Source organism: Polyodon spathula, chromosome 5, assembly GCF_017654505.1.
Source record: "Polyodon spathula isolate WHYD16114869_AA chromosome 5, ASM1765450v1, whole genome shotgun sequence".
Lineage (NCBI taxonomy): Eukaryota > Metazoa > Chordata > Actinopteri > Acipenseriformes > Polyodontidae > Polyodon > Polyodon spathula.
Genome location: NC_054538.1, coordinates 46,501,676 through 46,519,501, shown reverse-complemented (window position 1 = coordinate 46,519,501; position 17,826 = coordinate 46,501,676).

Genomic DNA, 17,826 nt, shown 5'->3' with positions numbered 1-17,826 from the left:
CATTGTCAATGCCTAAACAAACAACAATAGCCTGCAGATTTAAAGTTTTAACCACAGAAGGGAGAAATTTGTGTTAGAGTAGAATAATACATGTACTCTTAGAAAATAATATGCGATAGAACATTATGTAAGAAATTACCTCAGCAATATGCCCTCCATGGGGTGTAGTGCAGTTCAAAAAGTTTAGAAAGCAGAGGCTCTTGAATGACAAGGAAATTATCCAACAACCTGCAAAAAAGCCATGTGAATTTTCTATGCTGATTCTTTGTAAATATGCATTTAGTTTTCCCATGCCCACCCCACTCAAAAATGTTTTAATAAAACTAAAAATACTGAAGTTTAAAATAAACTTGATTTACATTTTTGTGTATCTGTTTTCTAATGTTATCTCATTTATATTACTCTTCACATTATTATTATTATTATTATTATTATTATTGTTATTATTATTATTATAATATAATAATAATAATAATAATAATAATGTTTTCTACTACTGTCATGGAAAACGGTGGTGTCTTTTCAACTGATCTAAACAGTGGCGAATCTTAGAATACGCCTTTTTCCATTGTGAGATTTTCCATATTTTACAGACAGAAATACACAAAGAGAGTAACATACCCTCTTATATGTTGGATTTCCATATCTTGGGGCCATTTATTAATTTATAATTTTTAAATAGTGGCCGTATTAAAATATGCTGCATTTAGAAAAATTGAACAGAGCCTAGTGTGTGATGTGAGATTTGGAGGAACTTCGAACAATAGTGATTCTCGGGGACTTGTAGCTGTCTTTCCACAGCCTTATCCATGTTGTCTCTGTTAGTGTAACTCCCACATGTGGTCCCTGTTATCAGCGCTGCTGACGTCATGGCGACTGGAAGAGGAATGCTGGCAAATCAGGGCTGCTACTGTTGTGAGAACAAACACAATAGGAGTGTCACATTAACACTAATCAGCACCCTGTCTCTCTCTAGCTCTGCATTGTCTATTCCTCTGACTTGCTGCCTTTAGAAACAAATTAGAACATACCATTGGGACACCAAAATAATACTGTTGTTACCAGCAAAAAAAAAAAAAAAAAAACCTAGAAATTAGCAAAGCACACAGCTATAATGGATTTGGAATAAAAATTGCACAATGGTCCTCATATGGCTGCAGACTGGTAGCCTTGGTCATGCAATTGATGTGCATTGGTATGATTTAATGCTGTTGTACCATTGTACCAAATGAGGATGACCATACAGCTCCAGTTTACAGGGACAATTTTGCACAGTTCAGTTTTTCTGGGGGGAGGGTTGCATTGCAATGCATGGTATTTGTGGTTCTGCTTTTCTTAAATAAAGGATTACATAAAATATACCAGAATGAATTGGAATATGAGTTCAAACATAAACTGACGCATGGTGTGCAGGGTGAGTCATGAGTCATGCAGGGGGAAATAGGGAAATGCATTCAGGGGAACGCAGGCATTTCTGTGTAAAAAAACTGTTAAAGCTAGTTCACTGCATATAGTGTGTCTAGGGAAATATGCTGCAATAACAGTTTTGTTTCGGTGAGATTAACAACCGGTTGTTGTTATTATTTAATGAACTATGCAATTCTATTAATATAAGGCTTAGGATATTTGATATAAATATAATTATAATTAATGGCACTGTAAGAAAAGAGATATGTCACACACCAAGTTCCATTTTCTAAACCAGAGGTTGCTTTATTGTAGTCACACAAGAGTGAGGTTACAGTGCTGGAGAGAATTTCAAAATTCTCTAACGCGGCAGAGTTCACCCAAAACTGTTTGTTTCTTTTGTCACATCAACCTTCTTCACAAACTGTTTGTTCTCAGTACTTTCCCGTTCGGGTTGGGGGGGGGGGTGGTTCAGACCAGTCTGTTTCTCTCTTGCCTTGCTGTTTATCAACTCAAGGCAACTTGTGCTTACAGTATTTTATTACTCTAACATGCAGACTCATATTAACTGTTCAGCTTAACTATCTTTTGTTAGTAATTATACATTGTTAATTCCAACTATTATTAGTAATAAAAGTAACGAAAGAAAGAAATAAACTTCTCAAATTCTCTCTTACACCACAATACCCTACATTTGGCATCCCCAGAAGGGACAGTGTGTGTCTGGAAACTGTTGTATTGAACAAAAACAAAATAACAAAATTGCATTATTTAATTGGAAAAATTAAAATGCAGTGTGGTGGAGTGTCCCACCCCTTTGTGTTAATTAATGTTTTATGTTGTATGAAGTGTGTTAATGTTAATGTTTATGTATAAAATACATGTGATATAAATATGGGATATGAGCACGAGTGTTATAAAGTGTAATTTGTATTTAGACACAAGGATGACACAACTCACGCCATGTGTATATTTAAATGGGTATTGATATGTGAGCACGGGAATACACAGATTAGTTCACGTGCTGGGATTCAAGTGAATAATTCATTGGTAATTGAATCCCAGCAAAATTGTATATATAGATACACGAAGCACTCACTCGGGGTTGTGTGTTCGTTAGTGGAGAACGGGTGGATTTAGGAGAAAATTATAAATAGAAACAATTGCTATGACGCACTGGAAGTGCCAGCACGGTACTTGTTTGTTGGGTTCATCTACGTCTGTTTTGTCTGTCTGTTTCTTTGGCCAACGCGCCCTTTATTTTCAGTGTTGTGTGTTTTGCTTAAATATTTTGTTTGTTTTATCATTTAATAAAACACTGAGTGCCACGACTCAGTCACCCACCAGTTACTGTGTGGAGTCTGTGTTCTTCTGGGTCTGATGTCACCACTACAGCTAGCCTGTTCACATGCAGTTATAATTTGTGATGATTATCATTGAAATGACAAAAGCAGAATATATTTCAACATACTGTACATAATATTGTAATATTTATGCTTGATGAAACATCCTGTCTGAATTAGCAGTGTGGTTTGCATTTTTGCTCCAGGGGAGAACTGTGTATTCACTACTGGTAGAAGCCTTGTGTGACAGAGAGCGAATGAATCAGAGTCAGCAATCTCTCTCCTGACCTGTGAGGGCATGATATAACAGGAGCACTGTGCCCTGGACTGGATAGTTTGACATTTCATTCCAGGGCCAGTCGGAAGCTGGCTATCCAAAAAGATGGCAAAGCCACAATATTAGAAGTCAGTGCCTTACTGTGGTAGACGATATGTCAGTTATGGATAGGAGGAGACTTGAGTGCACTTGCTACCAAAGGGGGTGTGACTGAGGTTATATCGGGGGATGTGGCCGAGCAATCTTTTCCTATGTTATGGTTGTGGAATGAACGTGAGGAGTGAAACAATTTTTTTTTCACATGCGCTGTTTATTTTACAAGCAATGTTTATTAATTTTTTTCAGAGTAAAATAGGTTTAAAAGGCACTGCATAGCAAATGTCGATGATATGAGTAAGGGTGGCATTGTAGAGGTTCACAGCATCATAAACTGAGGATGGGATAAAACCAGTTAGAGGGATGAAGAGACACATTCTGAGAATTTCAGAGGATCCAGCAGATTACACCATGTAACAAATTTATTTTTTTTGGTTCCTGGGTAGTAAGTGTTATTTCCTAATTGCTTATGCCTCAAAAGTATAGAAAATGGCTATTATTCCCCACAAACTTTGCTTTTGTGACCAGGACAGTGATATTTTGAAATGTACCTATTTTCCAGAACATTCTAGATAGATTCAGTGCTGAGTAAACTTGGAGTAACTTCTAGAACTTTCTAGAACTTTCCAGTAATATAAATAGTAGTATAAATACAGGAGCCTTAAGCCCACCAGTTCAGTTTAGTTCCAGCTGCCTAAATGGACACATATCTGCATTTTTCTGAGATGGCATCAAGAGGCTGCAATGGTGGCATTCCTGATGGGTCTCCAAGGCAGTTTTACCAAGTTTCCCTGCTATCTTTGCCTTTGGGACAGCAGGGACACCAAGGCGCACTACCACAGGTGGGACTGGCCAAAGCGAACCGAGTTCTCTGTGGGGAGGAACAACGTCAAGTGGGAGCCAGTGGTGGACCCCGGGAAGGTGCTGATGCCACCACTGCACATCAAATTGGGCCTTATGAAACAATTTGTCAGAGCTCTAGATAAGGAGTCGGCAGCCTTCAAGTACCTTCAAGACTTCTTCCCTAAGCTATCTGAGGCAAAGGTCAAAGCCGGTGTCTTCGTCGGACCACAGATAAAGAAGATCCTGGAGTGCAATGAATTCCCCAAGAAGCTCACTAATAAGGAAAAAGCAGCTTGGAACAGCTTTGTCGCAGTGGTTCGGGGCTTCCTGGGCAATCACAAGGCCGAAAACTATGTGGAGCTGGTGAAGAATGGCACAATGAGCTGTAGGATGTCCCTCAAAGTCCATATCCTTGATGCTCATCTTGATAAATTCAAGGAGAACATGGGAGCGTACTCGGAGGAGCAAGGCAAGCGCTTCCATCTGGATATACTGGACTTTGAACGGCGCTACCAAGGACAGTATAACGAGAACATGATGGGGACTACATCTGGGGCTGATTCGTGAAAGTGATTTACAGTATAATCGTAAATCTTGAAAAACTACTCACTTTTAAATCTTTTGTAGTCATTTTTGTATTACTTTAGTATAAATACATGTTAATTTGGATTCATATGTTATTTTTTTCTTACACAAATTCGCCCTTTTTCTCATTGGAAATAGGTACATTTCAAAATATCACTGTCCTGGTGTGACAGGGAGCATGAGGATCTGAGCTGCACTGAGGGCACTAAGCAGAGGTACTTGCATGCCTGTTCAGAGATGGGCCGGCTTGGAGAGAGGGGCGGAAAAGGAAGTCGGCCATCTTGGTGCAGAGCGGAATGACCATATTAGGGGACAAAATCACTGTGACCAGCTGTGTTGCATTAGACAACTGGCAGGTGTGCTGAGTCGCGCTGATCATGGGGTGGAGTCCCTTGGTATATAAGGGCTGTCATTTTGTAAGTGCGAGGCTTGTTGAGGTAATACTGGAGCTAGGTTCCTGAGCTGTGTGTTTGTTTATTTGGTTATTTTTGTGCTATGTGTTTGTATTTATTGTCAGAGTGATCCCTGACGCCAAGGAGCTGCCGCACCACTGCCAGCACTTTTCACCTTGGACACCACACACCCCGGACAACAGAACTGGACACTTAAGCACCTGAGCACCTGCACTTTTCACCACCCCAGAAGTGCACCCAAGGAGCTGAGAGGGACTCGCTCTGTTGGGACTTATGATTTATATTTTTGTTGCTTTGAACCGTGTTTTTTTTGTTAATAAAGTTCACCCTACCATTGTGGTAGGGTATTTGCAAATTCAGAAGTGACTCTGTGACGTCTGCTCCACACCCACACCCACTGCACCATCACACCTGGTCACCAAAGCAAAGTTTGTGGGGAATAATAGCCATTTTCTATACTTTTGAGGCATAAGCAATTAGGAAATAACACTTACTACCCAGGACAAAAATTGTGTTACACAGTGTTATTGGGACGGAAGGAGAAAACAGTATCAGTAGCAGAGGAAGGAGCTGGGAGATTATTATTAGCAGTGATTAAGACAGAATGGTGCAACATAAACTTCTTTAGTGCTTAACCTAATTGGTTCCTATGTATATGAATTGGAACTGGGTTACATCCTCCCCTCTTAAATATGAGTGAGTCCCTTCACGCTTTAACGTGGCAATTACCTATACAACTTGATAAATATCAGGAGTCAGGCTATTTTTAGTAGCATGATGATCTGACCCATTTAGTGACTTTACAATCGCTGTGCTTAATCCATGAAGTAAAGACAGAATAACTGAGGAATGAGGATTTCCTAGTGCTCGGTACTCAAGACGGTCTGGCATTTTGTGCAAAATCATGGGTAGACGTACAGAAGTTTCATCAGCATCTAAGCAAGATGAATCATTCTTCTCTGTTCTCTCTGTCTAGGAGTCTGTCTCTTTGAGTTTTGTCTCTTGTTCCATCCAATTCTTCTCTTTTCTCGTCATTACTTAGACTCAGGTGAGTTTCCTGTATCTCCTCCCTCCTCAGCATTATTTGGATTTGCATCAGGTAAGTGTTCTGCATCTTCTTCTCGTTTCTCAACATCATTTGGAAAAAAACTTTCAGCATGAGGGTCTGTGGCAGAGTGGCTGCCGTGCGCAGGTGAGGTGACGTCACAGACCAGGAAATGAAACAATAACAAGTTGTGTACGGCAAAGCGGTCCTGCTGCACTCGTATTTAATAATTAAACAAAATAAACAGTGTAAACAAAAAGAACACACAAAACAAAGCAAAGTAAAACAAACACCAACACTTTCAAACAAGGATTTTTCTTTTCAAAAATGCATCAGGCAGTCATCTTGTTTAACGCGAGTTTCTTAATGTCAGCTGTATTGTTACAGTGTCAAGGATGATGCTTGTGAAGTTTCGAGTTAGTCGAGTAAACCGTTTGTCAACTGAGGCAGTTTTTTAATTCAGATGTAAGAATACACCTGGCAGGCATCTAGTTTTATAAAACATAACCATTTTGACAATCTTCCCAGCGACAGCGAGTGGAAGCGGCAGCGAATGGGAGAAGTACAGGCGTGGAAAAGTACAAAGCAGTTTAGAAGCAGTAAAGAGAAATTGCATCTTGAATTGCTTTAATCAGAAAACAGAGGACATTGGGGAAAGACAGCAGAAGCTCAAAGTCAAACAGCCGCGTGTGTTTTTTCTGATAACAAACAAGCTGAAACTCGGAGCAGCTGATTCAAATTCAGCGCCGTTTTGAGACACGGGCGAGGGGAGGAGCCAACAGCACAGCAGAACAGCGCAGTTAAACGAGGGCAGTCTTCCCAGCGAAAGTGAGTGGAAGCGACAACGAGTGGGAGAAGTACAGGCATGGAAAAGTACAAAGCAGTTTAGAAGCAGTTTGAAAGCAGGTTGACAGCTGCAGAAGAAACTAAACTTAAAAAAAAAAAAAAAAACCTTCAACATGGTCTTCAAGCCAATAAGCTGTGACACCTGCTTGATGTGAGAAATCCGAGAAAACCCAGCGGAGCTAAACCAAGTGTGCATAAAGTGCCGCGCGATCCAGGACTTGCATAAACTAGTAAGTATGCTAGAAATGGAGCTGGAAGAAGTGTGACAGCAAAAGGATCTTGAGGAACTGGCACACCCACAATTCATGGAAGTCTGCATCACCCCTAACAGACTGAAAGTCACCAGGGAGATAGTCAGAACAGCTGGGTTCAGGTAGGCAGAAGCAGGGAAAAAAAGAAACTTCGTCAAACACAACCACCAGAAATCAAAACAACCAACAAATTTGAGTCACTTCAGAATTTTGATGAGCAGAACCAACAATAAGAGAACGAAAGGAACAACATCCAGGACCCTATTGACAGTGGTGACCAGACAGCAAAAAGAAGGGAGGTCATAATTGTTGGGGACTCCATATTGAGAAACACAGCAAGTTCAATTCGCAGTTTGGACCCCCTTACTACAACAGTGTGCTGCCTTCCGGGAGCCTCGGTCAAGCACATCACTGAGAACGTGGACAGGCTCCTAGAACGAACAGGAGACGACCCGGTAGTAGTCGTCCACATCGGTACAAACAACATTGGAAGAGACAGACCAAAATCCCTGCAAAACAAATTCAGAGAGCTAGGAAGGAAATTAAAAGAGAAAACCAAAACTGGTATTTTCTGGTATACTACCGGCACCTTGCAAAGGACCATATGGACAGCTGGAAATAATTAATCATAACGCATGGCTGAAGATGTGGTGCACACGGGAAGGCTTCACCTATCTTGATCATTGGATCACATTCTACAACGAGGACTATCTGTATAGACGGGACGGACTGCACTTAAATAACAAGGGAACCAGTCTACTTGGAGAAAAGATCCTCAAGCAGGTTCAGAAGCATTTAAACTAAAAAGGAAGGGGGGAGACAGCATCAAAACAAGAACAACAACTCAGGTAAGACAACCATTAAATGTATTTATCTAAATGCTAGAAGTATCAGAAACAAAATTCTAGAACTTAAAGCTACTGCACTAACAAGTAACTATGATGTGATAGGTGTTACTGAAACTTGGTTGTCTGAGAGTGATGGGGACGAATATAATATTTGTGGGTATACACTGTATAGGAAAGACAGGCAGGACAGAAGAGGAGGAGGGGTAGCGCTATACATAAGAAACAGTCTTGAAGCCCAGGTGTTAAACCTGGACAAAGAAAAGAAAGCCGAATCAATATGGGTCAGAATAACGGACAAAAATTCAAAGGGCATAACAATAGGAGCATGCTATAGACTGCCAGAGTCAGACGGTGAGCAAAATAATCTGTTATACAATGACATTAGAAATGCATGTAGCAAAGGAGAAGCCATACTAATGGGGGATTTCAACTTCCCCCATATAAAATGGGAAAACCCGGTGGGTAGCACGAAGGATGAAATTGAAATGGTGGAAATGGCAAATGACTGCTTCCTAACACAATTTGTCATGGCACCGACTAGAGGGGAGGCATGCCTTGATTTAGTCTTTTCAAATAACGAAGACAGAATAACTAAAACAGAGGTCAGAGAACCACTGGCAAACTCAGACCACAACATGGTCTCATTTGAAGTGTTTTTTAAAACCCCAAAAGTAAAGACTAAAGCTAAGGTTTACAATTTTAGAAAAGCAAACTATGAAGGTATGAAACAGAGACTAACAGAAGTAGATTGGAGTAAAATAGAGAAAACACCCACAGAAGAAGGATGGTTGTTCTTCAAAAATGTAGTACTAGAGGCACAAAACAATTACATCCCTAAAGTAGACAAATCTAAATGTAAAACTAAATTGCCAAAATGGTTTAATAGATCAATTAAAAAAAATATTCAGTGAAAAAAGGCACTTTACAGAGCATTAAAAAAGGACCAAAAAGAAAGTACGCAGAAAGAGTACACAGAACTGCAAACGCAAGTCAAAAAGGAAGTTAGAAAGGCCAAGAGAGAAATAGAAATGAACATTGCTAAGGGAGCTAAAACCAATTCCAAAATGTTTTTCCAATATTACAACAGCAAGCGAACATTCAAAGAGGAGATTAAATGTTTAAGAGATACAAATGGCAAAATCGTAGATGAAGAAAAAAAAATAGCAAATATATTAAATGATTACTTTTCACAAGTTTTTACAAAGGAAGATACTGACAACATGCCCCACATGTCATCCAGTTCCTATCCAGTTTTAAATAACTTTAGCATAACTGAGGCAGAAGTGTTAAAGGGACTAGGAGCTCTTAAAATAAACAAATCCCCTGGGCCGGATGAGATCCTCCCAGTAGTACTCAAAGAAATGAAAGAAGTAATTTACAAACCGCTAACCAAGATCATGCAGCAGTCTCTTGACACAGGGGTGGTACCGACAGACTGGAAAATTGCAAACGTAATACCGATCCACAAAAAGGGAAACAAAACTGAACCAGGTAACTACAGACCAGTAAGCCTGACTTCTATTATATGCAAACTTATGGAAACTATAATAAGATCCAAAATGGAAAATTACCTATATGGTAACAGGGTCCTGGGAGACAGTCAACATGGTTTTAGGAAAGGGAGATCGTGTCTAACTAACTTGCTTGATATTTTTGAGGATGCAACATCGATAATGGATAATTGCCAAGCATATGACATGGTTTATTTAGATTTCCAGAAAGCTTTTGACAAAGTCCCGCACAAAAGATTAATTCTCAAACTGAACGCAGTTGGGATTCAAGGAAACACATGTACATGGATTAGGGAGTGGTTAACATGTAGAAAACAGAAAGTACTGATTAGAGGAACAACCTCAGAATGGAGTGTGGTAACCAGTGGTGTACCACAGGGATCAGTATTAGGTCCTCTGCTATTCCTAATCTACATTAATGATTTAGATTCTGGTATAGTAAGCAAACTTGTTAAATTTGCAGACGACACAAAAGTAGGAGGAGTGGCAAACACTGTTGCAGCAGCAAAGGTCATTCAAAATGATCTAGACAAGATTCAGAACTGGGCAGACACATGGCAAATGACATTTAATAGAGAAAAGTGTAAGGTACTGCATGCAGGAAATAAAAATGTACATTATAAATATCATATGGGAGATACTGAAATTGGAGAAGGAATCTATGAAAAAGACCTAGGAGTTTTTATTGACTCAGAAATGTCTTCATCTGGACAATGTGGGGAAGCTATAAAATAGGCTAACAAGATGCTCGAATACATTGTGAAAAGTGTTGAATTTAAATCAAGGGAAGTAATGTTAAAACTGTACAATGCACTAGTAAGACCTCATCTTGAATATTGTGTGCAGTTCTGGTCACCTCGCTATAAAAAAGATATTGCTGCTCTAGAAAGAGTGCAAAGAAGAGCAATCAGAATTATTCCACGCTTAAAAGGCATGTCATATGCAGACAGGCTAAAAGAATTGAATCTGTTCAGTCTTGAACAAAGGAGACTACATGGCGACCTATTTCAAGCATTCAAAATTCTAAAAGGTAGTGTTGACCCAAGGGACTTTTTCAGCCTGAAAAAAGAAACAAGGACCAGGGGTCACAAATGGAGATTAGACAAGGGGGCATTCATAACAGAAAATAGGAGGCACTTTTTTACATAGAGAATTGTGAGGGTCTGGAATCAACTCCCCAGTAATGTTGTTGAAGCTGACACCCTGGGATCCTTCAAGAAGCTGCTTGATGAGATTTTGGGATCAATAAGCTACTAACAGCCAAACGAATAAGATGGACTGAATGGCCTCCTCTCATTTGTAAACTTTCTTATGTTCTTATGTTTTTATTTGTATTTCATTTTTACTGGGACAGTAACTACCATGTTTGGAGTTTGTTGGTGAAACGATGTTCAATAGCAGCAGTGTGCTGTTAAGGGAGCATTTCGATAAGATTTGTGGCAGCCATTTTGACATTTAAATTTATCGAATAAACTTCTGCTTCGCAAACTTAATGTGAGTTTGGATGCTGATGATATATGTCAAGCGTGAGATCAATCGCTTCACCGGTTCCCAAGAAGATGATTTTGAAAGGTTTCTAAAAAGGCCAAACTGTCATTTTTGTTTCCAGTCATCAAAATTTTTTAAAAGTCAGTTGTATTAATACAGTATCAGGGAAGATGCTTGTGAAGTTTGGAGTTAGTAAGTAAATTGTTTGTCAACTGACGCAGGTTTAAATTTCAAATGTAAACATATAAGTGGCAGCCATCTTGTTTTATAAAACATCAACATTTTCACATATTTATATCCCATTGTTACTGGAATGATAACACCAAGTTTGGTGTTTGTTGGACAAACAGTTTTCAAACAGCAGCAGTTTGTGGGCGTGTTTCAGTAAGATTTGTGGCAGCAATTTTGACATGAAAATTTATCACAGCAACTTCTGCTTTGCAAACTTGATGCAGGTTTGGATGCTGATGATATTTGCCAAGTTATTTACAAACCGCTAACCAAGATCATGAAACAGTCTCTTGACACGGGTTGTACCGACAGACTGGAAAATTGCAAACGTAATAAAAAACCTCAGAATGGAGTGTGGTAACCAGTGGAGTACCACAAGGATCAGTATTAGGTCCTCTGCTATTCCTAATCTACATTCATGATTTAGATTCTGGTATAGTAAGCAAACTTGTTAAATTCACAGACTATACAAATATAGGAGGAGTGGCAAACACTGTTGCAGCAGCAAAGGTCATTAAAAATGATCTAGACAAGATTCAGAACTGGGCAGACACATGACAAATGACATTTAATAGAGAAAAGTTTAAGGTACTGCACGCAGGAAACAAAAATGTGCATTATAAATATCATATTGGAGATACTGAAATTAAAGAGGAGAGAATTTAGAGAGAAAAAAACTTAGGAGTTTTTGTTGACTCATCTAGACAATGTGGGGAAGCTATAAAAAAGGCCAACAAGATGCTCGGATACGTTGTGAAAAGTGTTGAATTTAAATCAAGGGAAGCAATGTTAAAACTGTACAATACATTAGTAAGACCTCATCTAGAATATTGTGTTCTGGTCTCCTTGCTACAAAAAGGATATTACTGCTCTTCAAAGAGTGCAAAGAAGAGCGACCAGAATTATTCCGGGTTTAAAAGACATGTCATATGCAGACAGGCTAAAAGAATTGAATCTATTCAGTCTTGAATAAAGAAGACTATGCGGCGACCTAATTCAAGCATTCAAAATTCTAAAAGGTATTGAAAATGTCGACCAAAGGGACTTTTTCAACCTGAAAAAAGAAACAAGACCAGGGGTCACAAATGGAGATTAGACAAAGGGGCATTCAGAACAGAAAATAGGAGACACTTTTTTACTCAGAGAATCGTGAAGGACTGGAATAAATTCCTCAGTAATGTTGTTGAAGCTGACACTTGATGAGATTCTGGGATCAATAAGCTACTAACAACCAAACGAGCAAGATGGGCCAAATGGCCTCCTCTCATTTGTAAACTTTCTTATGGTCTTATATATATACTGATGCACAAAAGAAACGCAACACTCAAGTCTAATGGAGTAATCAAATAGTTTAACCATAGATATCAAACAAAATCACAGAAAATGTGAACAAAAACACAGATCAAAGTTTAGTGTGCAAGGTGTTTTTGTATCAAACGTATTCAACGAAGAAAACAAGTTAGAAAAACGTAACACCCATTTAAAGGTATGACATCAAACACAAAAGTTCAAGTTAGGAGAAGCAATTACAAATATCCCCAGTAGTTAGAGATGCAGTGGATGGCAAGTGATCATAGTGGTAAACTAAGCTCCTGATAGCCTCTTGTTAACTGTGTTTTAATGAATCCTTCAGAGGTTGCAAGTGAAGAAAGAACTGCAATGTTGCATTTGCATAGCATGAGGTGAAATTGGTGTTGCTCAATCCTCTGAATGGATGTGTAAGTGCAAGTGTTCTCTTAGAAGATTGAGGCTTTTGCTGTTCCTGAACATTAGTGATGGCTCGGTGAATGAAATGCACTTGATCTGTTACCTTGTGTCCCTTGTGCATGTTGGTCTCCTTCAAGCTTAGCAACTTAGGGCAATAAATCCCTCTGAGCCTATTGTACTCTGCAACTGCAGTTTGAGGTCCCTCAATGCAGGTGGGGTCAAAAAGTTGATAAGGTGGACACCACTTAAGGATGTAACTCTGGAAAGTGCAACAGATCTTTGTCCATAGGAGGAAATGGAGTTACCAAGATCCATCCTAACTGTTTTTACAGTCTTACCCTGGCATCTGTGAATTGTGATTGAATGAGCACCAATGACTAGGAAGTGTTCTCTAAACAATGTAGACTCTGTCCATGATTTCAAACTTTGTGCATAGACTTTCAAAGGTATGGGTGACTCCATTGTTAATGAGATGGTTATGGTTTTGACCATAATTCTGTTGTCCAGATAGTAGGAAACAGCTTGAAGTTTCCCAATTGCCCCATTGATGAGACCAATGGCAATGTCAATATTCTTGCGAAGCACCAGTTTGCAGCCTATTTTGACTCATATGGTAGTTTCCAGTCCAGCTGTATGACTGCAGTCAGCCTTGTAGATGTTCACTTTTGTCAGCACATTTCTCTAGAAGTTAAAATGGCAGTCCACAGTTCATAAGATGAATTTGCTCTCCAGGCATATGATCAAGCACGGCAGTCTGGATCTGGTTACAGGCATCTACAGTAGGCATGACGCAGGTTGAGCCCTCGGGATGAAATAGCTAGGTGGCTACTTTTTAATAGTAGTGGGAGAAAACCACTTCACCAAATACAGTAGAATCTGCCAGAAATGACAGACTCTATCTACTATAGATACTAATGAGAGCAAAAGAAAAACAAGGGAAATTCAGATCTTTTCTCGAAAGCTGGGAGTCTTTGTATAAGTGGATTTTATATTTTTAAATGCTGCAATATTAGTTCTGCTTATGAAGAATTTGATAGAACCAGTGATTTATTTGCACTGTGCAGAACCTTATTTTTTCCCCATTGGTGCTTGAGCCCTGCAGCATTCACGGAATCATCATCTATGCACCTATTATCAGTGATTAAAGGCTGGTTTTCAAACAAACCGAACATCGCTTATCAATACTGTAAGAAAAGTGTGTTTTTAAAAAAGTAATTTCAGCTTTAATCACTTAAAATATGCTGAATATAATGTAAAGAACACCAAGCTACAGACAGGGAGTACCAAGCTTTAAATGTGTTACTGTTTATATTGTAAATAAGAACTCAACTTTATTATGACTATTGTGTTATTATGTTTTAAGCAACACACTACCATAGTGCTCATTGTGGTAGTTGTTTGTTTATTAGTTTTAAAATGTTTAGTAAAACGTGACCTATTGTTTGACCTCATTAGTACAACCGGCCCCCTTTGCTAACGACATCTTCAGTAAGAGTCAAAATCAAGTATAAATCTCCACATTTTTGTAAAATGACTTTACACTTATTTCTAAAGATGCAAAGCGTTTCAGTAAATTCAAACGATAAACTTCTCATCCCACGCAGAAGGAGGACACAAACGGAAAACACCATTAAGTGGGGTTGGCATTGCAAGGGAGATGACGGGAGGTTTCACAGTTCCGATCGAGTGACAGTTTTCTAAGTATTATTTGTGAATACTTATTCAACATTGCTACACCCTGTTACTTTATTAATTAATCATAAAATCACAATTTACAAGATTAAACTATATTACTACTATACTCCTCCTGGGCTCTGCCATAATAGGGTCACACGAATGTGATACTGAACGCCGATTGGCTCAGTGGATAGGTTGGATTTTGCTAAATTAGAAGCCTGGCATATAGCGAGTTAAGGAAAGAAACGATCATTTGAGTTGTATTTAACGTGGTGTATATAGTGTTTTGAGGACAAATGATACTGAACATCAGAAAGTAGGCACTGTGAGATGAATTATCCTACTTTTAACTTTTAGCTAAGTTTTGGTGCAAATAGCGTATATTGCGTTTTGCATCAAAATTCTTCATATATATACAGTGGCTTGCACAAGTATTCAGACCCCTGACCAATTCTCTCATATTATTGAATTACAAATATTACATTGAAATTTCGTTCTGTTTGATATTTTATTTTTAAACACTGCAACTCAGAATCAATTATTGTAAGGTGACATTTGTTTTATGTTGGGAAATATTTTTAAGAAAAATAAAAAACTGAAATATCTTGCTTGCATAAGTATTCAACCCCTGTGCTGTGGAAGCTCTCAGTTTGCACCGATGAAAGAAATTGCCCAAACAAGGACATAATTACCTTACCATTGGCCTCCACCTCTGAACCATTAAAATTGCTGTCACATTTTCTGGATAAAACCCCCACTGTTGAAGGAGCTAAGGCTGTGAATCTGAAGGAAAATGAAGACCAAAGAGCATTCTACAGAAGTTAGAGATAAAGTAATACAAATGCATAGATTAGGTACAAAGGAAAGGGTACAAAATAATATCCAAGTGTTTGGATATCCCAGTGAGCACAGTTGGATCAATAATCAGGACGTGGAAGCTGCATCACACCACCCAGGTACTGCCAAGAAAAGGCCGTCCCTCAAAACTTTTAAGAGCTACAGTTCAGTGGCTGGGAGTGGAGTAAAGGTGCACCAGTCAACCATATCAAGAGCTCTGCATAACACTGGCCTGTATGGGAGGGTGGCAAGAAAGAAGCCGTTAATCAAAAAGTACCATCTGAAAGCACGTCTGGAGTTTATCAGAAAGCATGAGAGTGACCCAGCTGCGATGTGGGAAAAGGTTTTGTGGTCAGATGAGACCAAGATAGTGCTTTTTGGCCAAAACTCAAAGTGCTATGTGTGGCGCAAACTAACACTGCCCATGTCTCAAGACACACCATCCCTACAGTGAAGTATGGTGGGCATCTTGTTACAATTGAAGGAAGATATGGATGGAGCAAAATACAGGAAAATACTGCAAGAGAATCTGCTTCAGTCCACTAAAAAAACTGAAGATTGGGATGAAATTCATCTTTCAGCAGGACAATGATCCCAAGCACAAGGCCAAAGCAACACTGGAATGGCTCAAGAACAAAAAGGTGAATGTCCTACAGTGGCTCAGTCTGATTTCAATTCCATTGAGAATCTGTGGCACTATTTGAAAATTGCGGTCCACAAGGGTCGTCCAACCAACCTGAACAACCTGGAGCAAATCTGCCAAGAAGAATGGGCCAAAATCACTCCGACACTGTGCAAAGCTGGTACATACTTACCCCAAAAGACTTAAAGCTGTTATTGCAGCGAAAGGTGGCTCTACCAAATATTAATGTGTGGGGGTTGAATACTTATGCAAGCAAGATATTTCAGTTTTTTGTTTTTCTTAAAAATATTTCCCAACATAAAACCAATGTCACCTTACAATAATTGATTTTGAGTTTAAGTTTTTTAAAACAAACTATCGAACAGAACGAAAGTTCAATGTACCATTTGTAATATATATATATATATATATATATATATATATATATATATATATATATATATATATATATATATATATATATATATATATATTCCTGATTGTGGAGCTGCATTTGTGCCATATAAAAATGTGAGAAAAGTCGTGTGTGTGTGTGTGTGTCCCCCTCTGTCTGCGGTTATTGTTCTTATACAGTTCTATGTTTATACAGCATACAGAGCTGTGAACACAGTTTATATTTTCTGCACTCTTAAATTAAAGTTCATACACTAGTACAACCAGGATGGTCTGTCAGCCCCGTCGACTCACTCCTATGTGTTTGCGGGTTGCTTTGAGCTCCCTTTGAGATATTCGGATACAAATAAACCCTGTATGAAGCTAATTTGATATGAGTCAAATGAAAGTTTGTAACGTATGCATGTTTTCAGTACCAAACAAAAATACTGAGAAAGTGTCTTCAAATTCAATTAAATAACTTTGTAACACCTCCATGTCTGTGCCAATATTCTCTTTACTGTTAAACCTATAATATGACATCAGGTGTGTTATTCTATTTATTATTTATTAAACTTAACCCTGTTACTTTGATTATTAAGTGGCTTACTTAATATAAAAGTTGAGGAGTTCACAACAAATGAACAATTTATTTGTCTGTGTGTGTTTTTGGGTCAGCGCAGAAACTGGCAGTCACAGGTTTACACTTGGTTACATGAGACATAAACCCATAAAATACCATTAACCTATTCAGTGCAATGATATCCACAGTAAGCCTTATCATTGGAAGAGCAAAAAACGAGCACAAAAGCATAAAACCAAACAAAGACACTGCTTATTGGAATCAGTCTCTGTAACATATACTTTACACAACAACACAAAACGTTTGCAAATAATCTTATAACTTTTAAATAAAATCAGTTCAGTCTTTGTAATTTCACTAAGTCCAGATTTAGGATTCTTCCAGTGTAGAACGCAATAATTCACAGTCACAACAGTCCACAAGCTCATTGAATGTTTCAGTTTACTGTTTTAATTTAAGTTATAAGTTGTTAGAAAAAAAAAATCACTTTACTGATAGTCATACCAACACATTAGGCTATATAACATTTTTTACAAACTTCGATAGTGGCTCTTTACATCAACTATTCAGTAATCTGATAAAATATAATTTTTTATTCACAAACAATAACTCATACTTATCAGTGACCGAAGTACACTTATGTTTTCTGGGAGGCATTTCTCTGAGAAAAAAAAAACAGAATGAAATGATGACAATGGCAAACTGGCAGTAAGGATGATTCTTTTTGACAGGTTAGCAGTTTTGGAGGCCTTGATTGCAAACAAAGATGTTGCCCTTGGAAAGCTTCATGAATTAAAGTATGTTTCTTTACAGTTTTACACTA